This window comes from Rhinolophus sinicus, chromosome 4 (genome assembly GCF_057876585.1).
Source record: "Rhinolophus sinicus isolate RSI-liver-muscle chromosome 4, RSI-T2T, whole genome shotgun sequence".
In the NCBI taxonomy this organism is placed as follows: domain Eukaryota; kingdom Metazoa; phylum Chordata; class Mammalia; order Chiroptera; family Rhinolophidae; genus Rhinolophus; species Rhinolophus sinicus.
Genome location: NC_142504.1, coordinates 21,814,543 through 21,837,745, shown reverse-complemented (window position 1 = coordinate 21,837,745; position 23,203 = coordinate 21,814,543). Strand labels below are relative to the sequence as shown.

General features: G+C 36.3%; 1 long non-coding RNA gene across 1 annotated transcript; it reads left to right on the top strand.

Annotated features, from left to right (window-relative positions):
* Positions 1-3,400: 3,400 nt before the first annotated feature.
* LOC148758337 (uncharacterized) lies at positions 3,401-17,718 on the top strand. Its single transcript, XR_016021062.1, has 3 exons — positions 3,401-3,486; positions 12,524-12,731; positions 15,925-17,718. It is a non-coding gene; the product is annotated as an uncharacterized LOC148758337 (long non-coding RNA).
* The last annotated feature ends 5,485 nt before the right edge of the window (positions 17,719-23,203 follow it).

The following is a 23,203-nucleotide window of genomic DNA, read 5'->3' as shown; positions in this document are numbered from 1 at the left end:
ATAACAGAATAAACAGCAAAGATAACGAATGAGAATAATACACATGGTCAGGTCAACAACATGGACAGAAATCCATTCAAAAATCATATTAGGCACTGAAACAATTGTCCAAACTAGTGATGTGAAAATGCAGTGGACACCTGTGGAGAATGTATTCTTCTTGGGCTTTAATCCATTTATCTTCATGTATGATTGAGCCATTTTAAGATTGGATCTGGTTTTACCTTTTGTCTTCCCATTCACATTGTCTCTCATAACGACATTATGAAAGTAGCCTGTATAATTTTCCCACTTAGCACCATTTTGGGGACTGATCGGCTGTTTTTTGCTTTCAGGCACTGTAAGTCAATGTGTACTGTAAAACAATCTTTAGCTCCCATTAGCTCTGTCTCGATAAGGTTATCTTATTTTTTTTCCTAAACCTTTCCCATCCCTAAGTTGCTTGACTATATTTCCCTTTCTGTTCTATCATACACTTCTTTATGTTGAGAAGTCTCTGGGAAAGCAGCAAGTCCCTGTGCCAACCAATGAAGACCAGTATAGGCATAAAGAGTTATGGAGCCTTCTAAAGAGCATTTGGAACTATGGCGGCAGGGCACGTAGATAGGAGAGATGAGGAAGAAGGCAGCAAGACAAAAGAAGAAAGGAATTGAGGAGTGGTTAAGGGAAGGTGGGAAACAGAAAACAAAAATGTGACAAGAGCAATAATTGTGAAGGTTTATTGCCATGCAAAGACAAAGATATTAAGATCAGGAGAGAGAGGTTTTGTCTGGTTTCCATTTCAAGAGGATGAAATGGGAAGATAGTCAGTTTACACAAAGAATAAGCTTAGCTAAAAGCTGGATATAGAAGGCTGAATCTTCATCACATAAGTCCTGTCACACTAGTGGGGAAATAAGTTCTAGATATCAATACAGGAAGAGGTGAAAACGCTTTTGATCCTTTGGTAATCTAGAAATAGAATCCCAGAATAATAAAAACGGATAACTAATACTATTTTCTGATTTTTTGGTCTCTTTTTACCCATTTCATAAACTCAGCTGCTCTGTGGGGGGCAGCGAATTCTACTCCCAACATTCTATGTGGATGGATAGCTGTGTGGTCCAAACGCTCTGATAAAGTCCGTCTATTCTACCCTTCTTATAGACACAACTTTCAAAGATACTTTCTCCAAAAGCCATGTGCTTTGATTAACAGGTTTAAGTGCTATAACCACCATGTGTTTGAATGCAGATTAACTCATAGACCCAGATAATGAATCTTGCCCTGTCATGTTGCTTTTAGCCAAAGTTGAAAGAGAAAGCTTTAAAGAATGTGGAGAAACTCAACTATGAAATTTTGATAGCCTTAGGGCAGAGACTTAACACAAAGAAATAATCATCACTCCTTCAAAGATTATTCATGGCCTTTGTGAAAAGATTAATGCCAAAATTCTGTGTTTAATTACAGTTGGTGAAGAAGCTAGAAAAAAAGTCACCATGCATTTTTGCCCAATCAAAGACAGAGCAATCCAAATAACTTGTTCTACAGTCAACAGTGAGTTCTTGGTCAAATTCTCATGAGCCTCATTGTTGTTTTGAATTATAAAACGTCACCTGCACCCTGAAAAAAGAAAAGCCTGATTAAGCATTATTCATTTCGATACAGAAGGTATCAATTATTTTGCTATATAAAGCGACTAATAAAATCTGAGTGTTGTGATATTTCGGTTTTCTTGTCTGAGAAACATCATTTCATAGTAACTCCTGAAAAGGTCAGGACGATCGTATATTGTGATTGGTAACTTTTCTACAGGAGAAAAGGGATAAAATATCAAGAACAGGAATCACACAATTGATATGAAGGACCACCTACGTAATTATACCAAAACAGCATCTCTGCTTCTGTAATCCAGACGAAGCTGACCTATGATGAGTATGTTGCCAGAGACCTACATAGAGCCCTGACATAGGGAAGGGGTACCTACTGGCATTTTATTAGGGACGAGGCTGATGACTAGGTTCAGAAAGAACTGCAACTTTTCTTCCTCACATTTCTAAGGAGAATTTTGGAGTAGACAGGACTAATATTTCATGAATAGAAAAATTCTTCATTATCCGGCTTCAGGAGATAACTTGCATTAAATAGTGGTTGTGACCATGGCTGCTTCTGTTGGGCATGGGACAAGGGTATACATTACATCAGAGACTTCCGAGAGTTTTGATTAAATTGAAAAGTCAACTTTATAGAATGGGACTACTAAGCTTGAACTTGCCACCATTCTTGAAATCATCTACTTCTAACTTACTACCTATAATATGTAAAGGAATGGAAACGGTGTACTTCATATACTAGAAACCAATAGAGCTTCCAGACTTCCCACTACTTATATAATGGGAATACCCATGTTATATTTCAATTAGTTTTTCAAACAACTTGGCTAAATATGATTTGAATATTATGCTAATTATGCTCACTTTTCTGAATAATCAAAATGAATTAAATATAAGTGTGTATGTAGCTATAACTTGTGAAGTCCTAAAAGCCTGAAACAGTGGGAGAAACATGCAGTTTCAATTCTAGTAAAACAAACCACATGGCTAATTAAATATATATGTTTTCTATCGATCGCTCCAATAATTACTCAAAATATATACACATGTTTTTGGGTGATCATCAATTAGTTTGGGGTCATGCTCATCTGACATTCTACATTCTACATCTCTTTCTGGCCTGTTGCTGAGATCAACCCGTATGATTTTGAGCTTTTATTTGTAGTCTTGAACTTCTTGCCCTTTTACAGGCTTACAAATCCATTGAACAAACAAGAAATGTACTTCTGTGAGAACTCTGCGTGTAGTAAAAGCAGTCCTGTGAATGCATTAGTTGGTTTTCTTTGCTATGTCAGAACAAGATGAAAAACAAATACAATGCTATGTATCTTTTCCTGAAAGAACTACATATACAATTGAGAGGGACCCTCTCTCTTACCATGTCCTGAAGTGCCACACTGCCAAGCCAAGCCCTGCTCTCCCAACTGATCACGTCTTTATTCCCTGCTTCTTCATAAAAATCCCCCACAAAGTGCCCATCCTTCCAGAAACTATAAATCTCCTCCTAAGGGAAGGAAGGAAACATAAAATTGGACAAAAGGCTGAACTAGATCTCCTTAACCTAGCACTCTTAGAATGGGAACTCTTGAGAAAAGCAGAGATGTATTTTTACATTGTGTATAGTTGTAAATACTATGCGGTACAGAATGAACACTCAATAAGTAAATTAGCGAGTTCATGCATTATCAACCAAATATTGAATCTGAACCTTGGTGTTATTACTGACCTAGGACAAATACAGAAATGCAAGAAGGATACTCATATGTAGGCCAAACTTCATTTAACCATTTTTTTTTTTTTTAGTATAGATATACTCTGATTTGATGAAACAAAGAAAAAGCTGCTTTCAAAAAATAGATGGAAGTTTTACATGAAGACTTAGCATGAGCTTAAGGTATGCAAATATAAACCATAAGTTTATTATTGTTGAGGTTATAAAGGCTCAATAATATGTATTTGCTGCCCTCCCTCCTTTTAAAAGTAATCATGATTTTATTATAAGGCTTGGTTTGGCTGTAGGCAAAGAGTTGAACACTTGTAGCAAAGAAAGTTATGTGTTGGCTCCCATCAGCTTCCCATAATTCATGAATATTAACTTTTTCCAAAAGATTATCACTCTTGGGAATTTCAGTTTTTCCTTTCCAAATCTATTGTTATGTGTATTGTTTTTCCTGTCATTAAAAGAAGGAATTGAGACTATTCAAATAAACTCAGAGTTTTAAAAAAAAGATAAGAAGAAAACCATTTCCAAGTTTTTTCAACTCCACTGCACATATGCAAGCTTAAACTAAAACGACTCTTAAATCCACTCTAAATGACATGACATTATTTTGATAGATTACAGTAATTGTGTCTAGTGTATCTCTAATTCTCTTCTTAAATGACCTTTTCATTTAAGCGATTTGCATTGGTCTCTGTTATCTTCATAGTTTGCACACACTGAAAACCAATTCCTTTGTCCCTGGCACAAAGAATGATTGTTTCTCCAGAAGTGAACTTGGACATTATCTGAACTATCAGGTCAATGTCAAAGAGAACCTGAAGTTTCCTTCGTAACTTTTGCATTAATGTTGCTCTCCTGGCAAGCAGACAACTTCATCAGAGAAGTCAGCCAAGGAGAGTCTTTAAATGGAAGTTGTGCATACGAGGAGCAAATGCATTAAAAAAAGAAAAAAACTGCTGACGGGCATAAAATCTTTTGATCTATAGATGGAAAACTCCAAAGCAGGAAGGATTTGGGGCATTTTGAGTCTGATTGACTCTGTGGTTTCTCCAACCAATTATTCCCGAGGCTAAAATAAATGCAGAAATGGTATTTTGAGACCACAGCTGTGGAGGGGAACATGGGAAATTTCAATGAAAATCGAGCTGGATCTTGAAGTTCAGATCTTTAAAAAGCAAGGGACACCAGAGTAGTAATATTGTTTCCTGAAATGTCCCTGTTTTTATTTAAGAGGTTGAAAAACTAGAAAAATCCCTTTTCTTTATTTTTATTCTTAGCAGAAATGTTGAATCCCTACTGCTTAATCCTCATGTGATAGATGCTCTGAAGCATCCTCCCAAAGTGTCTTATTCCTTTTACAATATAAATGTTGGGAAGAGGCAATTGAATGAGTAATGTGATAAAGGTGAAGTTCAGAGACAAACAAGCACTCACATGAGTAATGTCACATGAGTAAAGATTTCTTACTACATTATCACCTTCACAAACAGGTTTCTTACGGTGGTCAGTCAAATTGGTTTGTGCAAATGACAAACCAATTTCCCAGGAAGCTTGTTTCAGTGAGCAATGATTTCATGCCAGTATGGTAGTTATTTACTTTTACTACCATATGCATAAAAAAAAATTAAAATTAATACTCAAGTAGAACTTAAATGGGAAGACATGTAATGATACCTCAGAAATTTAATACAGTAAATTATGTAGATATTAATTCTAAATAAAACCTTGAGGATTGGAACTCAATGGAATAATAGAATAGCACAGTGGTTAGGAGTGTGGCCTCCTGAATCTCATTACCTGGGTTTTGAATTCTGGCTCTGAAGAACTTACTAGATGTATGACCTTGAACAAAATGCTTCAGTATTCTGTGCCTTAGTTTTCTTAGCTGTAAAATGGAGATTTAAATAGAACTTTCTTCATAGTTTTATAATGGATTAAATTAGTGAATAGAGGACAAGCTCTTGGAATAGTACCTGGCACCTAGTAAGCATTCAATAAATGCTAGTTATTAGGAGCAGTGTGGGGTAGTAGAAAGAATGGTAAACTGTAAGTGAGGCATCTCGCTCTGGTGCTGCCACTAGTTAAATTCCTCAGACCTCATTTCAGCCATTTGTAAAGTGGAAGCGTTGGGCTAGATCATCGCTAAAGTTCCTTCTAACTTTTAAAACGTATTGCTTTACAACATGTTATTTTGGGGGTGTGCTACATGGTGCAAAGATTTCAAGTTGAACGTGATCCTACTGTCCTGGCAGAATTTTTTTCACAAAGATGTGTTTCACGGATTTCACTTCCTCATCTTGTATTTTCTCCTCAAGCAACTCCTGTTGGGAGTTCCCATGCCACCACTCCACAGAAGTGGCTCTTGTCAAAGCCACAATGATTTCCACATTGCCGCGACCAATGGTATTGCTTTGACTTCCTTGTACTTGCAATAGCACCGGCACAGTTGATTTTCCTTCTCTTTCCCCACTCACCAGACAAATTGTCTTTTTAATAGATCTACACATTATTTCCCCCCCCTCCTTAATTCCTGCAATAGCTTTCCATCTCATTTGAAACAAAATACAAACCTTTCCCCCTTGACTTCCATCATCCGTCATGATCTACATCATTTAGCCTTCTTTCCTATCGGTCTCTCCTTGGTTATTGCAATCCCTCCAGCCACACTACCTTCTTTCTGAACTTTGAATACCTTAAATTTATTCCTGTCTTAGGCTAACTTGTTCTTCTGCTTGGAATTCTCTCTCCTCACATCTTGGCTGACCCCTTGACATCCAGTCTGAGCTTAAATGTCTTCTCCTGAGAGAGGCCTCCCTGGTGAAATAGTAGCCAGGTCCCTCAGTTAGTCCACCTTGCCCTGTTTCATATTCTTAATGAAACTTGTTATTATCTAAAGTTTTTTTTTTTATTTTCATTTTTTTTAATTTTGACTATGTCTACCTCCCTTAAAGAAAGTAAGCTCCATTAAAACAGGGACATTATCTAGCTGAATGCCAAGATTAGAAAAGTTTCTCAATAAATACTTGTTGAATATAAGCTAAAGAACCTAGTTTCTCCTGCATCATGTTCAAAGTGTTCTCTGCATTCCCTAAACTTTAAACATCCTTAATTTCAGTTCTAGTAACTTAACATTTATCACATATTATCCTGTATTATTATGGATTTTCCCCCCTTGTCTATGTCTTTTATTTCTCCAATTATAAGGTGAGAGACTTATGGCATGAGACCACGTCAGATGTCATATGTCTCACAGAGGCTCATGGAGCCTTGTTCACAATATCTTGCTTAATATCTGTTACTATATTTATTTTAAAGGCAGACAAACTGAGTCTTAATTGATAAAGACTAAATTACCATGACTGAATAGCCAAAAGGAGAAACACAAAAGAAAAAATGTGCTTAAATGTCTTAATAAAAATATGTCCATCCAATAGTTTCCCTGTCCAAAACGGATACATTTCCTAGTCAATGGGAAAAGAGTGAAAGACTTGTTTTTCAAATAACTAATCCAAATTATTTTGTTTCTTAAAACAATTGATTGTTACTTATGTTAAGAATAACTGATCTATAGTCTAAATATTTAACAATGTAATCTAAGGAAAATTCAGGCTTAGTTGAATATATTTTAGCTATCTTGTGGTAGCTAATACTCATCGACAAAATTTCCATTGTCTACATTGAAAATCAGAGTCATTTTTTCTAAATAAAAAATATTAGTTTGTCTCTTCTGGGCTTCACACTCTGTGGTGACCCCTTCCTACACACACAGTAGTTCAAATTCCCTATTCCTTGGCATATCTTCTAAAGACTTTTCAGGATTAAGCTTCTATTTATAACTCAGCCTCACCTCTTACCATTCCCATTCCTCTCTTCTGGCCTCCCTTTTGTCCAACCACTCAGCTTTAAACACCATTATAAGTGCAGCTCTCCCAATGAAACCCACCACATCCCCCTCTACACTGTTTTCTCTGACTGAAACACCCTGACCTCTTATATATGCCTTAGTTAGCCTGGTAACTCCCACTCATCTGTTGGAAATTACCTTCTCCAGTAGGACTTCCCTGCCCCAGTCCACCACCTGCCCAGATGGCTTTAGGCCTCTTCCATGTGATTTCACAGCATCTTGTGTTGACCCCCATAGAGAATATACAGCATAGCATCAAAATGTCCTTTTTACCAGGCTGTCCCTTTGCAGCCAAGGCCAAGTTCTTCAGAGTTATATCCTCAGCACCTTGCACACAGTAGTTGCTTAAGAAGTAGTTTTAAGAAATGAATAAAAGATAGGATGAGATTTTGGTAATCAATTAATGTGGCTATTAAAATGAGGATTAAAATAATCTATTACTTTCAAATGTAATTTATTTGTGTGGACAAAGAGTCATGGCAATAGTGTATCTATTGACTTAAAATTTTACGTTCAATATCAGTAATTTTCTATCTTTGGAGTAGAAAACGATAGTCACAGTTCTTTGCTCAAATCTATCCTCGGAGAAATGGTTAAAATAAATAATTCCAACGTAACTTTTTAACAAATGCCTTTGCAAACACATCATAAATATGCCCACAGTTACCAAACAAAAATTCAGGTTTTTCTCATTAGGCAGATTACCTCTACAGACCTATAATAAGCAAAAAAAAGAAAAAAGGAAAAAAATATATATATACATATATGGTAAGGAGAAACAGTGTCAGAGTTCTTTTTATGTCTCTTTTGCATAAATGTTATTTAAGAACATCTTCAAAAAACTACTACTGTTTTTTCTTAAATATAAGACAGATGCACATTGTATCTTCTTCCAAGGGCAAAATATTTGGGAGTGGTTCATAGAAACTTTATCTAATGTGTTTACTGCGCATTGTATTACAAGTATTTTTTAAGAATAAATAGCTTTGAGGGTAGGAATAATTGCCTTGCTTTATTTTTTTCCAGTTTTATTGAGATATAATTGACATATAAGATTGTACTGGTTTAAGGTGTATAGCATAATGATTTGACATATGTATTATATTGTGAAATGATTACCACCGTAAGTTTAATTAACATCCATCACTAAACCATTAATAGTATAATAAATTATTGTATTAGTAAATAGACCATTAACAATTTAATCAGCTATTAAAATATTTACCTTATTTTAAATGCAACTTCTTCAAGGGAAGTATTCACAGATGCCCTAATTTTGGGTTAAACCAGTTAAGCTCACTTTGCGGTCGTGATGGTCATTATTAATAAGTCTGACATCTCTGGACCTGTCTGGCTGACAGGGTGCAACAGAAGAAAGAGACAACAGAGAGCCTCAGGAAAAGAACAAAAACCAAAATGAAACAAACAAACAAAAAATCTGACCATGAAGATGGAGAGATGAAGTTTTTCGGAGTAGACTTGTAAATCAGATAAAGCATAGAGCTAGGCGCAGGGGAAACAACCTGACCACCCCACATAACCAGCCTTCCCTCCTTCCCTGCCCTGCGTTCTTGTTCTCCCTGGCTTGGGGAGGACTGTGCAGCTGAGGGTCTCCAGTCCTACGATAGGTTTCTTCTTGGAGAAAGCTGGTCATGAGATGGGAACAGAGTTTCTCTCCATTCTCCGTAGACAGAGAGGAGCCCTGAGGGTTGGTGGCTCTGAGAGCTCAGCAGCAGCATCAGGGCAGCGTGTAGAGAAGGGGAGGCTGATTTACACAGAGGAGGCTGAGAGCAGTGGGGAGCCCAGGCAGCGTGGACTAGCCATAAGGACCTAGAAATGGCCTCTGCCCCCCCAAACCTCCCATGCGCACACACCAGATGCCAAGGGAGGGAGGTCCAGGGGAAACAGCCTGGACTTCTTCCTAATCAAGGGAATATGGCCCAAATGTCAAGATACTAGATATTGACCTAAAACTGCCTCACTGGTTGGGAACACTTGAGGCATCCTGCAGGGAGGCGAGAAGGGGGCCTCTCTCTTCCTATTCCTCTGTGATGGCCCATTTCCTCTCTTACCTGCACTCTCAGTTCCTCTGCAATCTCTCCCTCTAGTGGGTGCTCTTTGAGTAACTACCTCTACTATCTGATTGCCCTGAAGCAGGTTCTTAGTTGTGTCCAAGATGAAAATAAATCTGACTTTCAGCCAAAGCTCAGACTCCTTAAGGTTTTAAGGTTTTGAGTTTACAAGTGATGTGACGATGAATAAAAAGAAAAATGTTTATCTGATCACTAATGCACATTTTTATGAGACAAATAGTACTATTTTTGTTAGAAATTGTATTTGAAAAGTTCTTACTAAATTTATGTATAAAAAGTATTTATTAGCTCCTCTAGTAAGTATCATAAATAGTGCAGAAATTTATTAATCACATTGAAATAATTACTAACCTAACTCCTTTGTTAATAGTAATAACTAAACAGGCCCAAAATAGAGTAAGTAATGCTAAGCCCCATATCACCAAACTGAGTTAATTACAGTGTTGGCTTTCCTAGAAATAGAATCTTAAACCAGTTAATCAGGAAATTAGTATAAACTAGATAATCTGCCTGATAGAGTCCTGCCATTCCTTATAAGGAAAGTAACCTTGCAATAACAATCTGTTTTTTTGTTGTTGTTGTTTTTTGCTTTGTTTTGTTTTTGCTTTTGCCTGGTATAAGTTCCTTGTTCATGTTCCCTTCTGCCTATAAAATCTTTTGCCTTATATAGCTCTTTGGAGCTCCTTTCTAGCTTCTAGAGCGGATGCTGCCTGATTTATGAATCCCTGAATAAAGCCAGTAAGATCCTTAAAATTTGCTCAGTTCAATTTTTTTTAACACAACCATTATTGCTGTTTTTTAAAAATTAACCATACTCTTTTATAAACATTCTCTGTTTGCTTCTCACAACAATACCATGAAGTAAATATTTTTATTCTTATCCATATTTTTTACCTCAGGAAACTATGTTCTATGAAAGTAAAAATTTTGAAAAAAATGTTTGCAAGGCTAGACTGGGTGACTAGACATAGATCATTCATCGGGTAGTTGGTAGAATCAATATTTGAAAATAGCACTTGAAAACTTATTCAGTTTTAAGATCAGAATATTTATCAACTACAAATACATGAAGAATAATCAGTAATAAACTTGACAAACTAAATAATGCCATTACCTTTTGTTTTTCAACTGCCACCTTCATTCTTGTCAGCTGAATAAAATTCTTTTCTGGACATCTTTAAGGAAAAAGTTAACAGATATTTCTATGTGAATCATAAATTTATTATCTAAGGTTATATAAGATTCTGCAAAGTAAGACTTAGAATGGCATCTAATCAGAAATAAACCAACTATTATGAAAGGACCCTTATTTATTCTTTATGCTTTTTTATGTTGTAAAGAATTTGGATCATTTAAATTCTTATTTTAGAAGAAAGAAGTAGAAAAAAATTGTCTGGTAGGTCTTGACTAGAGTTGATTTCCTATGGTACTATGAGAAATGGGTATTGGATTAATGATTCCTAAAGCAAAAACCCCTACCACTTGAACATAGGAATATATTTGCCTCCCCTTAGGACTTAATATTTATATCAAATGAAGGAAATTTGTCCATTTTAGTTTTTGAATATGTGTGTTCTAAAGAGACAATATGGCCAAACTATTGCACATTGACCTAAGTGGACTATGTCAGAAATTGCTGTTTGGCTTTTGGTCTTAGTAGCAAGCACTTATACGATTAAGCTCTCTCAACCACTTTCAGAAAAGGACTTTCTGTTCCTCCATAACTAAGCATTCAAAAGATGCGGCACTCCTGTCACCCTTAGGTTCTAGATCTACATCTCTACTGTGTCTTTGGCCAAAATGCTGCTCTCTACCCAAACCTGTCATTGTCAGGGGCTGGGAGTGCATTCAGATGATGCTTAAACTAGAAAGGTGATACCCTTTCTTAGATTGCTTAATAGTTTCCAAGACTAGGATGAGTAGTGTTGAATCTAAGGAACGAACCATGAGTTTCCCTGGCAAATCAAACTTATACAGTCGAATTTTTTGGATACTGCTCATAAAAATGTCATCTCTTTTCTAAATAGCTTAAAAATAACTTTATTGGTGGAAGTAATATTTTAGGAAGTGTTTTAGTAATAGAGAATGCTTCTCAAGCTGGAAGACCAAAGAAAGACATGAAGCAAAAGTATGGTTCCAGGCACAGATGTAACCTGAAAGAAGTATCTGAAACTGGAGTGGAATTATCACCACAGGACTGAAAATATATTTATCTAAGATGAGTGGACTTTGAAGAAGACGAAAAAATGATAGAAATCCCCTTATATTTTGAATACGTTATTTCCATTCCTTTAGTTTTAGCATCACATTGAAAAGAATGGAAGGCAAGGAGATGTTTGAATTTATTTAAATATCATAAAATGATGTTTGTAGTGCTTCTAAAATAAAGACAATTTTTTATAGTATAAAAAGTGACAAAAAACAAATTCTACAAATAGCACCATGAAATCCATTTGGAATGGCTAAATAAGCCAGAGTGTGTGAGTGGGTGTTAGTAATTTGAAATACACTCAATCATTTGGTCAAGCACATATTCTCCTTTTTTTTTTTCCACTTGGATATTTGAAGGAAGATGTGGTCCATATGGTTTGCATTCATTTACACTTAAGATATTAAAATTGGGCTCAAGTTAATTATTCATGTACCACGAGCCAGTTATTTCTGTTGGAAATAACTTTTTTCTTGATTAAAAAAATTCATAGTAAATTTGAATCCAAAGTTCTCAGTTCATATCATCAACCCCTAGTCTAGAATACACATATTCTCTTGTCAAATGAAAAGATGTTCTTATTTTTACCAACAACCTTCGGACACAATTAAAGTTTCAAGTTCTTTCATTTTTTTGTCACTATTTATGACCACTAGATGCCATGAGAAGATAATGATATAATAATAATAATTTCTATTCAGCTCCCTATTCAAGGCTCAGTACAATTCATTATATCTTTCTTAGGAGATTCCAGATTTAAAAGTTCTTCCTTTATACCTCTTATTCAGCTTTTACAAAATAATTTTTATTTTTATCAAATATAAGGAACACTGTCATATCCCACCCCCAAAGAACATAAAACAAAAACACAAAGTTTTATTTTTTCATGAGTGTAAAATTTCATTTTATCCAATTATCCCTTAGTTTCCAGATCAGCTTCTCTTATCCATTAAATGATTTATTTTCATTTGCAATGATTTATGTCATTTTCCCCCTCGATAGACATTTTCATTGCAACTTTTGGTGGAGAAAAAGCAGAGAGAAAAGAGGAGAGGATCACAGCGAAGCACTGGAAGCCAGATGTCACAGGCCTCATGCTCACCCAGCAGAGCTACCAGAGGCAGAGTGCCACACGGTCTGAGAAGAGCGACAAGATGCAAAGGTTCCTGTCACCCTAACAGGGGAAGCTGCTGCTGTGGCTGTTTCTGTGGTAACTTGTTATTCATCCTCCATGATACCAAATGCCACTCTTGGCAGTAAGCAGCCTACTGGTGTTGGCACTTGTTATGTCAAAATTCAGAGACCATGTTATGAAATAGTTTCAGAATGTGCCTTGTAACAGTGAGTCACAACAAGGGTATTTACATCCCTCCCAAATAATTCGTGTGTGTGTGTGTGTGTGTGTGTGTGTGTGTGTGTATGAGAGAGAGAGAACATTTAAGTTCTACTCTTTTAGCAAATTTCAATTATACAGTACAGTGTTATCAAGTATAGATAACACTGTATTGATGTACACGATGTTAGATTCTCAGACCTTATTCATCTCATAACTGAAAGTTTATACCCTTCACCAATCTCTTCCTATCCCCCTGCTCCCTATCTTCCCAGTCCCTGGTAACCACCTTTCTAGTCTGTTACTATGAGTTCAACTTTTTTTTTTTTTTTTTTTTAAGAATTCCACGCATAAGCGATACCATGCAGTATTTATCTTTATCTGCATTGCTGCTTTCACTTAGCATGAGGCCTTCCAGTTTCATTCATGTTATTGCAAATGTCAGCATTTCCTTCTTTTTTAAGACTAAATAATATTCTATTGTAGATATATACCACATTTTCTTGATTCATTCATCCACCCACAGACACTTAGATTGTTTACTTACCCTGACTATAGCGAAAAATGCTGCTATCAACATAGGGATACAGATATATCTTCAAGATAATGATTTTGTTTCCTTTGGATATATACATCAAAGTGGGATTGCTGGATTATGTGGTAGATCTATTTTTAATTTTTTGAGGAACTTCCATACTGTTTTCCATAGTGGCTATACTAGTTTACATTCCCACCAGCAGTGTGCAAAGGTTTGTTTTTCTCCACATCCTTGCCAGAATTTCCTATCTCTTGTCTTTTTGATAATAGACATCCTAACAGGTGTGAGGTAATCGCTCATTGTGGTTTTGATTTGAATTTCCTTGATGATTAGTAGTGTTTAGTATCTTTACCTAGACCTGTTGTCCATTTGAATATATTCTTTTGAAAAATGTCTATTTGGGCCCATTCCCATTTTTGAATTGGGTTGTTTTTTTGCTATTGAGTTGTATAAGTTCCTTATATGCTTTGGATATTAATCCCTTATCAGATGTGTGGTTTGCAAATATTTTCTCCCATTTCCTAAATTGCCTTTTTATTGTGTTGATGGTTTCCTTTGCTGTTCAGAAAGCTTTTTAGTTTGATGTAGTTCCACTTGTTTATTTTTGCTTTGGTCGCCTCCAAATATTCTTAAGAAATCAGTGAATTCATACTCTTGAGTGAAATGCAGTACTGCAGAGGGCTCAAGATACGTTCTTGGTCCTTGGAACAGAAAATATATCCCGCTTGTCCTCTCAGCTTACTGAGTTTAATTAAGGTTATTACTTTCTGAGCTGTTTTATAAGCCACTGCCTTCTCCCTTGACTGTATAGTCAATAAGGAGAATATGATCACCCAAAACTAAATTATCCTGAACCATATATCAATGATTATTGAAAGTGACATAGTAATGTCTTGTTAATAATAATAATATAAACAATCAGGATGCTATGGATTGAATGCTGTCCCCCCAGATATCAACAAGTCCTAACCCTTGGTACCCATGAATGTGATCTTATCTGGAAATAGAGTCTTTGCAAATGAAATCAAGATGAGAGAAATGAACATGTTTTCTGATGAGCTAAAAATCTGAGTGTATTAGGTATACAGAAGATATATAGTCATGAGTGAAGATATGGCTACCTACATTCAATGTTGCAAAGAATTCTCCTCCAGAAGTACCCTTCCAGGAAAGGCCATCCTCCAAGCTGGATACCCTGTTTCCCCGAAAATAAGACCTAGCGAGACATAGCTCTAATGCGTCTTTTGGAGCAAAAATTAATTATATTATATTATATTATAATTATATTATATTACATTACATTACATTAAAGACCCAATCTTATATTATAGTAAAATAAGACCGGGTCTTATATTAGTTTTTGCTCCAAAAGATGCATTAGAGCTGATTGTCCGTCTAGGACTTATTTTCAGGGAAACATGGTATTTGTTATATATTTCATGGCAAAAACTACATAACCTATAGCTCATTAAATATGAAAACCATGTGCAAAATACCTGGTGTTTGTAGATTTGGGGTTAGCGCTTTTTAGGCATAGCTTTATAATATGAACACTGGTGATAGCTACTCAGATTAAATAACAATAGCTTTGAGTTTGGCTATTTGAGGGCAGGGTTCATTTTAGATAGATGTTGTTATTCCAATGGTACAGCACAGTGTCTGCCACATGGTGGGTAACAAAAAATGGTTGATGAAGTAATAAGTAGACATTAGATGTCTATAAATTGTTGGCTTCACATGGAGAAAATATATTGTAACTGAAAACTGAGTAAAAGTATTAATACTTCACTTTTTTGAAAGCAACATTATAGTTCACAAGGATACTCATATATATTATGTAACTTAATTTTCGGTATAACCCTGTAAAATAGATATTATCTCTGTTTTACAGACAGGAAATTAAGGCTCAGAAAGTGTTAAATTATGTGTTCAAGATCATGTAGCTACTGAGTGGTGTAAAAATAGTAGAAGTGATTAACAGTCTAAATCTCAGGGCCAAATTCTAGGCTCTGTCTCCTAAACCATAATCGATTGTCTTTTGAGGAAATGCCTATATGGGTCTTGAGAAGACACTAGACAACACTGTAAATTGTTGTGTGCCTGGAAATCATTCACTTTAATTGTTTCTGTCACAATTTGTCCACTTTAAGTGGGGCTAAAAAATATCTGAAACCCTCTTTCTCATTTGAGCAATATGAGAGTACATGTGTTGATACTTAAATCACACCAGAAACTGTCCAAAAGTATAATCCTTGTTTAAAACCAAGGAATTAGTTTTATAATTATAAAACTAAAATCTTAACCAGATATAGTCCCAAGTGAATTATGTTAACTGCTTTCTTTCTCTCTTCTTAAGATTATAGAAATTTTGTGATAATTTTATCTATTTTGTACTGTAATATTCTAGACATTGTTAACTAAAATACCAACTCTCTTGATTAAATATTTTTAAAGCCATTGTTTATCATAATCTAATACATAAAGCATATTTTACTAGTCTGGGTGCTTTAACACTCCAGGATCTCTCTCCAGGAAGAAGCAGCTCCTGAACTCTGCCTCTACTAGCACCTTGTTCAAAATGACTGCCATGGAGCCAGCGTTGGAACCGTGCGACTGTCTTCTGGACCAACATTTAGTGAATCCCAGTCCTGTCCTAGAAACCTGGAATTTGGGACTGAGAGTCAGAGAGACTGCGGGATCATTAAGGCTGAATTACATAACTGCCATGTTCCAGGAAGGAGGTCCAGAATCCCTGGAGACCAAAATCCCTAAGAGTTGGCCTGATGTGAAATTGCTTGCAAGAAATTCTGAAAGACCAGCCAGAAACTAAGCAACAAAAAACTAATTGTGAGTGTGTGAGTCTGATCAAAATAGAAAGTAACCACCTCCTTACAGATGAAATAATAAAACCATTTATACATTTTATAATCATGCCCACCCTCTACCACACAGACCATGCTAGACAACAATAACAAGTCATATTTAACACTGTTGCAACTGTACACTTAAAAATGGTTAAGATGGTAAATTTCATGTTATGGGTTTTTTACCATCCATCCCCACCCCACCGCCTCCAAAAATAAAACACACAAAAAGTAACTTGTTAGTTAAGAATATGATACTATCCAGTTGAGATTCTCTGTTTCCAACTGATGAGAACTTAGTTAAATTTGTTGGTCATGACAAAGAGATATGCCATGTACTGTGGCCCTCAGTAATGATAAAATTTAGTCTTGAAGAAATTGACAAACTTTAGCAAGTGGTGTTCTGGTAAATGTTTAACTACCAGCTCTCAAACAACAAAACAACCTTGACTTGTAGAACTGGTTGGTTTCCATGGTATAAATATCCCCACCATAGCCCATTTCAAGTCACCAAGGTGATATCAGTAAACTCAGAATTGGGAAGAGATGGGCACAACCTTCTCTCATGAGAAGGCTTCAGCACTCCATGGGGGACAAGGCAGCACAGAACCACTCTAAATATCTCTTGTGTCTTTATTTCATTTGTTTCAAGTTCAAAATATATTGATGTAGGAAAAGGAAAGGGGAACTGATATTTATGGAGTGGCTCTTGTGTGTCAGACCCATTTTAAATGATCTCATTTTAGTACCAACATTTGCATCATAGGGGTACCAGAAGAAGAGAGAGAGCAAGGAATTGAAAATCTAGTTGAAGAAATCTACAGAAAACTTCTGTAACTTGGTGAAGGAAATAGACATACAAACTTAGAAAGTGCAGAGAGTCCCAAATAAGAGGAACCCAAAGAGGCCCACACCAAGGAACATCATAATTAAAATGCCAAAAATTAAAGATGAAGAGAGAATCTTAAAAGCAGCAAGAGGAAAGCAGTTAGTTACCTACAAGGGAGCTCCCATAGGACTGTCAGCTGAATTTTCAACAACAGAAACTTTGCAGGCCAGAAGGGATTGGCATGAAATATTCAAAGTGATGAAAAAATAAGAACCTATAACCAAGATTACTCTACCCAGCAAAGCTGTCATTTAAAATTGAAGGACAGATAAAGAGCTTCCCAGACAAGAAAAAAGTGAAGGAGTTCATCACCAACAAACCAGTATTACAAGAAATGTTAGAGAGCATTCTAACAGAAAAGGAAGGAAAAAAATTATGATAAAAAATAGGAATAATAAAATGGCAATAACTACATACCTCTTAACAACGACTTTAAATGTAAATGGATTAAATGTTCCAGTCAAAACATAGGATGGCAGAATGGATAAGAAAACAAGACCCTTACAAATGCTGCCTACAAGACATTCACTTCAATTTGAAAGACACACACAAACTGAAAGTAAAGGGATGGGAAAAGATATTTCACTAAAATGGGGGTGGGGTGGGGGGGAAGCTAGGGTAGCAATACTTATACCAGACAAAATAGACTTTAAAACAAACACTATAACAAGAGACAAAGAAAGACCCAGTAATCCCACTTCTGGGTATTTATCTGAAGACCCGCAAAACATTACTTCAAAGGGACATATGGATCCATATGTTCATTGCAGCATTGTTTACAATGGCCAAGATCTGAGGGCGGCCTGGGTGTCCATCAATGAATGAATGGATAAAGACGAGGTGGTACAGATATACAATGAAACTCAGCCATAAAAAATCTTGCCATCTGTAACAACATGGATGGACCTAGAGGGCATTGTGCTGAGTAAAGTAAGTCAGATAGTCAAATACAATTACCATGATTTCACTTATATGTGGAATCTAAAGAACAAAATAAACAAACAAAATAGAAATAAACTCATAGATACAGAGAACATTTTGAAGGTTGCCAACCGGAAGGAGGTTTGGGGGAGCTGAAAAAGGGGAAGGGATTAAGAAGTACAAAATGGTTGTTACACAGTAGTCATGGTGATATAGGGTATAGCATAAGGAATATAGTCAGTAATATTTAATAACTATGTATGGTGTCAGATGGGTACTAGATCTATCAGGGAGATCACTTCGCAAGTTATACTAATGTCTAATCACTACGTTGTACATCTGAAACTAACATAATATTGTATGTCAACTGTAATTGAAAAATAAAATTGTCAAAAAATGGAAAAAATTATCTCATTTTAAAATAGTATGTACACCATTGAATTGCACTTAAAAGGGTGAATTTATTGTATGTGAATTATATCTCATTTTAAAAGATGTTATGTATAACTCCTCATTGTAGAATTGACTAAAGTTCTGGATAGATTTTTTTCTTTTCTCATGAAAAAAATCCTTTTAAATTCTCCCAGATGACGGATTAAAGGCAATGAAAATTCATTATCTTTATCATCATCCCTACCTTCTTATCGGAATGCTTATCTAAATTGAATGCTATAGCAGCTTACAGTGTTTACCTTCAGAGCACAGGTGACAAGAGGGTAAGTTGGAAATTTCTGCTGGTAGCTGAGAATGGAAGTGTGGTCTCTGTACTTGTCAGCTCCTTTGTCTCTCACTGCAACTGATGTTGGCATTTACAGATTACTGATCCCAGCAAGAATGACAGTAAACAACTGTTCCACTTAATGTTTCAAAAGTACAGATGATGTTATGGATCATGATGACTTCACATTTCAAACTGCAGGCCAACATTAATGTATTCAACACTAATTTTAGAAAGTTATATCCTCATCATTAAAATAATTGCCAAGTTAGAACACCAATATCATAGATTTCTGGAATGGAGAATGCTTACAGATTTCTTGTGACATACTCCTTTTACCGCTAGAGAATAATTTGATCGTGCCACTTTTCTTTTCAAAAGAGAAGTCATTACTGGCTCCTAGAGCATAGCTGCCATCTCACTTAACTGCCACATGGCGCTGAAATTCAGAATGTTTATGTTTACAGAATTCCCTCCCTAATGTCTACTTCCAGAAACAGCTGCTCTCCTTAATGGAATTATCTCTATTTCACAAATTTTCAGTACATCCAGATATTTATATCATTAAAACAGCAGTGCCTGTTATCTTTCAACTGTTCATCTCCTACCATTGGTAAGACATAAAACTGTTATGTGGAATCCAGTGTCCACAGTTTCAACTATTTGTTTGATTTCATATATGTATGTATACATATATTACATACTGGGGGTGCCAAAAAAATGTACACACATTTTAAGAAAGGAAAAAACTGCATTACAATTGTAATACTCAATATGTAGCAATAACAAAAGATGAATACAAGTCATGTTTGACTTCTTTAATTACGTATGTATATATGTATATATGAAATTAAAATGAAAATCTGTATATAGGAAATCTGTGTATATGAAAAAATATGACATCTGTATATATGAAGTCAAACAAATAGTTGCGTATATATGTGTATGTGTGTGTGGGGGTAAGGGGGGTATATATATATTATATATAATATATATACACACAGAGGGTGCCAAAAAATGTGTGCACATTTTAAGAAATAAAAAAAGTATTAAAATTATGCTGATAGTAACCACTTTGAGCACCTCTTGTAATTGCAGAAGTCAAACGTGACTTGTATTCATCTTTTGTTATCAGTATATATCAAGTATCACAATTTTAATACAGTTTTTTGGGGGGCGGGTGCTGATTCTGCCTTTAACAGAAATGTAATTGGCAATAAGGTATAATGAAGTCAACACTGACAGATGTTGGCATCAGGAAAAGGAAAAGGAAAACTTTCCAATTCCAAAAACAATCGCAAGAGATCTAGCAATAATAATAACTAAAGTTAATGGAGCACAATATTCTGTGCTTCAAATGAATTATAATTTAATTATCACAATTTCAAAAGTAGAAGCTATTATTAATCCTACTTCTCACTTGAGGAAACTGGGGTTAGGAGAAGTTGGATAACTTACCTAAGGCTACTACTATAGTACGAGTTGCTGTCAGACTTTGAACTCAGGTAACCATCTCTAGAGCCTCAGGCCTTTAACACCTTTCTCTGTGAGGGCTAATAGGCCCCTCCCCAACACTTTACAGCTGCTCACTCTTTCCTGAAAGCAGAGGAAGTACTTGGGGCTAATAAGGAGAAATAGAGATGGCTGGAGAGCAGAGGGACCCTAGATTCTTGTCTCCTTTCTTTCTCTCCAGTGACAGAATTAATGTCTATCTGCCATACTGTCCACAGAGTCCTTACCAGCATGATTGTAGCACCATATGGTGCTCAGCATTGTATTTTCAGCATCTAGTACAATACAGATATACAGTAGGCACTTAACATTTGCTGAATGAATGAATGAATGAATGAATGAATGAATTAACCCTTTCAGAGTTGTGTTAAATAAGACCATACACAGGACCTTACCACAATACCTGACCCATACTAAATGCTTCAGAAATATTAGTTGCTGTTGTCCTTCTATTACTGTCTACTATTACTATTATTTGCCTAAAAGATAATTTTTAGCAGAATATAGATGTTTTATTTCATTGTTCTCCTACTTTTTATTTAATTGATCCCTGTTACATGACCTTTAGATTTTATTTTAGTCAATTTTATTAATTTTGCTATTAAGCCTAACAAATTTTGTTTTTAATCCTAGTTAATCATTATTAAGCTGGTTGTGACCATTTCCTTCACACTGTAAACAAAAGTGTGAGGTTTATTCTTATTTAATCTTAACACACATGCAAAAGTATTGCTTTTTGATGAATTCTTGAAAATGTAATGGCTGGGTCAATATGTATACACAATTCTAAGTTTTTTACGGTTATTTAAAAGGACTACATTTCTAAAATCTCTGATAGAAGCTCATCATTCATGACAAATAATAGATTTGCAAATTTCTTACCCTGGAATAAAATGATTCAATAAAAAGAAAAATATTATATGCACAAGGAGGTTTTTTCAACATCATTTAAAATGTCAACATATTCAAAACTACTGAAACATCCTACAATAAGGAAGTGTTTAAGTAAATTATTGTAAATCAACATAATGGACTACTATGCAGCCATTAAAATAACAGTTAGATAATTATATAGAAACATGGAAAATGTAGAAATATGGGGAAATGTTTGACATATAATTGTAAATGCTTAAGGGGAACAAAGAATGGAAGAAATTTTTCAAAAATAGCAGCAATAATGGTGGCTCATCATTTTCTTTGCTAAAAATAATTGTGAGAAAGACCATATTCTAATGAACGTTTTGTTTATGGCAGACAGGAGGAGGCAATATAAATGGAATCATTCAGTGAAATTACAATTTTAAGGTTCACCATATAAAAACCTGCCATTGACATGTACTGATTGTTAGTTGATATTAAATATTTTTAATATATTTTGAAATGAATTTAAAGATGTTAAAAACTAAGTTTTCTACAAATGAGTGAAACTGAATTATGGACTTTTTTCTTCTAATGTCTATTGAAATCACCGTCTGTGCTAGCATAGCACCTGTTGTTAACATGGCATTCGGAAGGTACAAACGATATTTATAGCACAGTCTATTAAAATATTGTGTTAATGTAATGTGGACTGTCCTTGTTCTAACCACTTTCTGGGCAATTGACCATAGCCCATTGGAGTCCTGCTTATTGTGTCCTCGGGATGGCAAAGGGACCCGTCTCTGTTTCTTCCCTCTACTCTGCTTCAGCTTGATTACCAGTTGCCTAATCTTATTCAAGTCCTAGAAAGAGGCTAGTGGGTCAGTCTTGAAAAGAGCCACTTAAATTCTGACCCCCAAGCCGTTTTGAAAGTTGGATCACCTTGGTGATTGGCTCCTCTCTGCAGGTCTTCATGTCCTCAACTATCTGTGACAATAACACCACCTATATCATCTAGAGCCTGTGTGGGTAAGTGAGAAAACAGGGCAAAGATCCTGCCAAATATCAAGCCCTCCCACACACATGCCTCCACCTTCTAGGCTGGAAGTCAGCTGGGAGCAAATGCTCCTGAGTGGCTGTCGTGCGGGGGACCCTGCGGGGTCTCTGCTCCCGCTCCCTGCACAAGAACACACGTGTTGTGCGGCCAAAAAGGAACACCCACGGAGCCATAGATAAGGGAGTCATAACACTATAGTCTCACTGGCAACTGAGTTGGAGACACAGGAAGCAGGAGCTACACTGTCTGCAACCTGCTGTCTACTTCTCTGCAATCTGCAACCCACACTCCGCCATGCTAGCTGCAATCCATGCTTGCTAGCTCAGCCACCATCTTCTTGCTAGCCCCCATTTTCTGCTAGCGTAGCCACGGCAGTTATATTAGTGGCCAATGGCTCACTGGTTACAGCTGACGTCCAACTAACCACAGCTGATGGCCATCCAATCCCAGTTGATGGCCATTTACTACCTGAGCCAACATCTTTCTATGTGAGGCCGAGAGCCTGGAAACTGCACTCCTGGCTCTGTCCCCACACTCCACCCCTATAGGCTCTCGCCTCACAATCTACGCAACAAGCATCTTCCGAGAGGGACCCTGTGTGAGGAACCTGGAGGTAAATGCAATATCCTAGACACAGCCAGGCTCTCTGGACACAGCCAGGGTTTCTCAGGGCACCACCAGTCCTTCTGGGGACAGCCAGACTTACTGGGCTTCTTAGGGTACCACCAGTCTTCCTGGACACAGCCAGGGCTCTCAGGGCACTGCCACTCTCTGTGGGCACAGCCAGACTTCCTGGACTCAGCCAGGGTTTCTTAGGGCACCGCCACTCTCTCTGGGCACAGCCAGACTTCCTGGACTTCAGCCAGGGCTCTCAGGGCACTGCCACTGTCTCTGGGCCTCTCAGGGTACCGTGCTGGAACAACAGCGACTCACAGTCAAGGTGCTTACATATTCTCAATGGCTGCTGGTCAAGACACAAAAGCAAACATCCA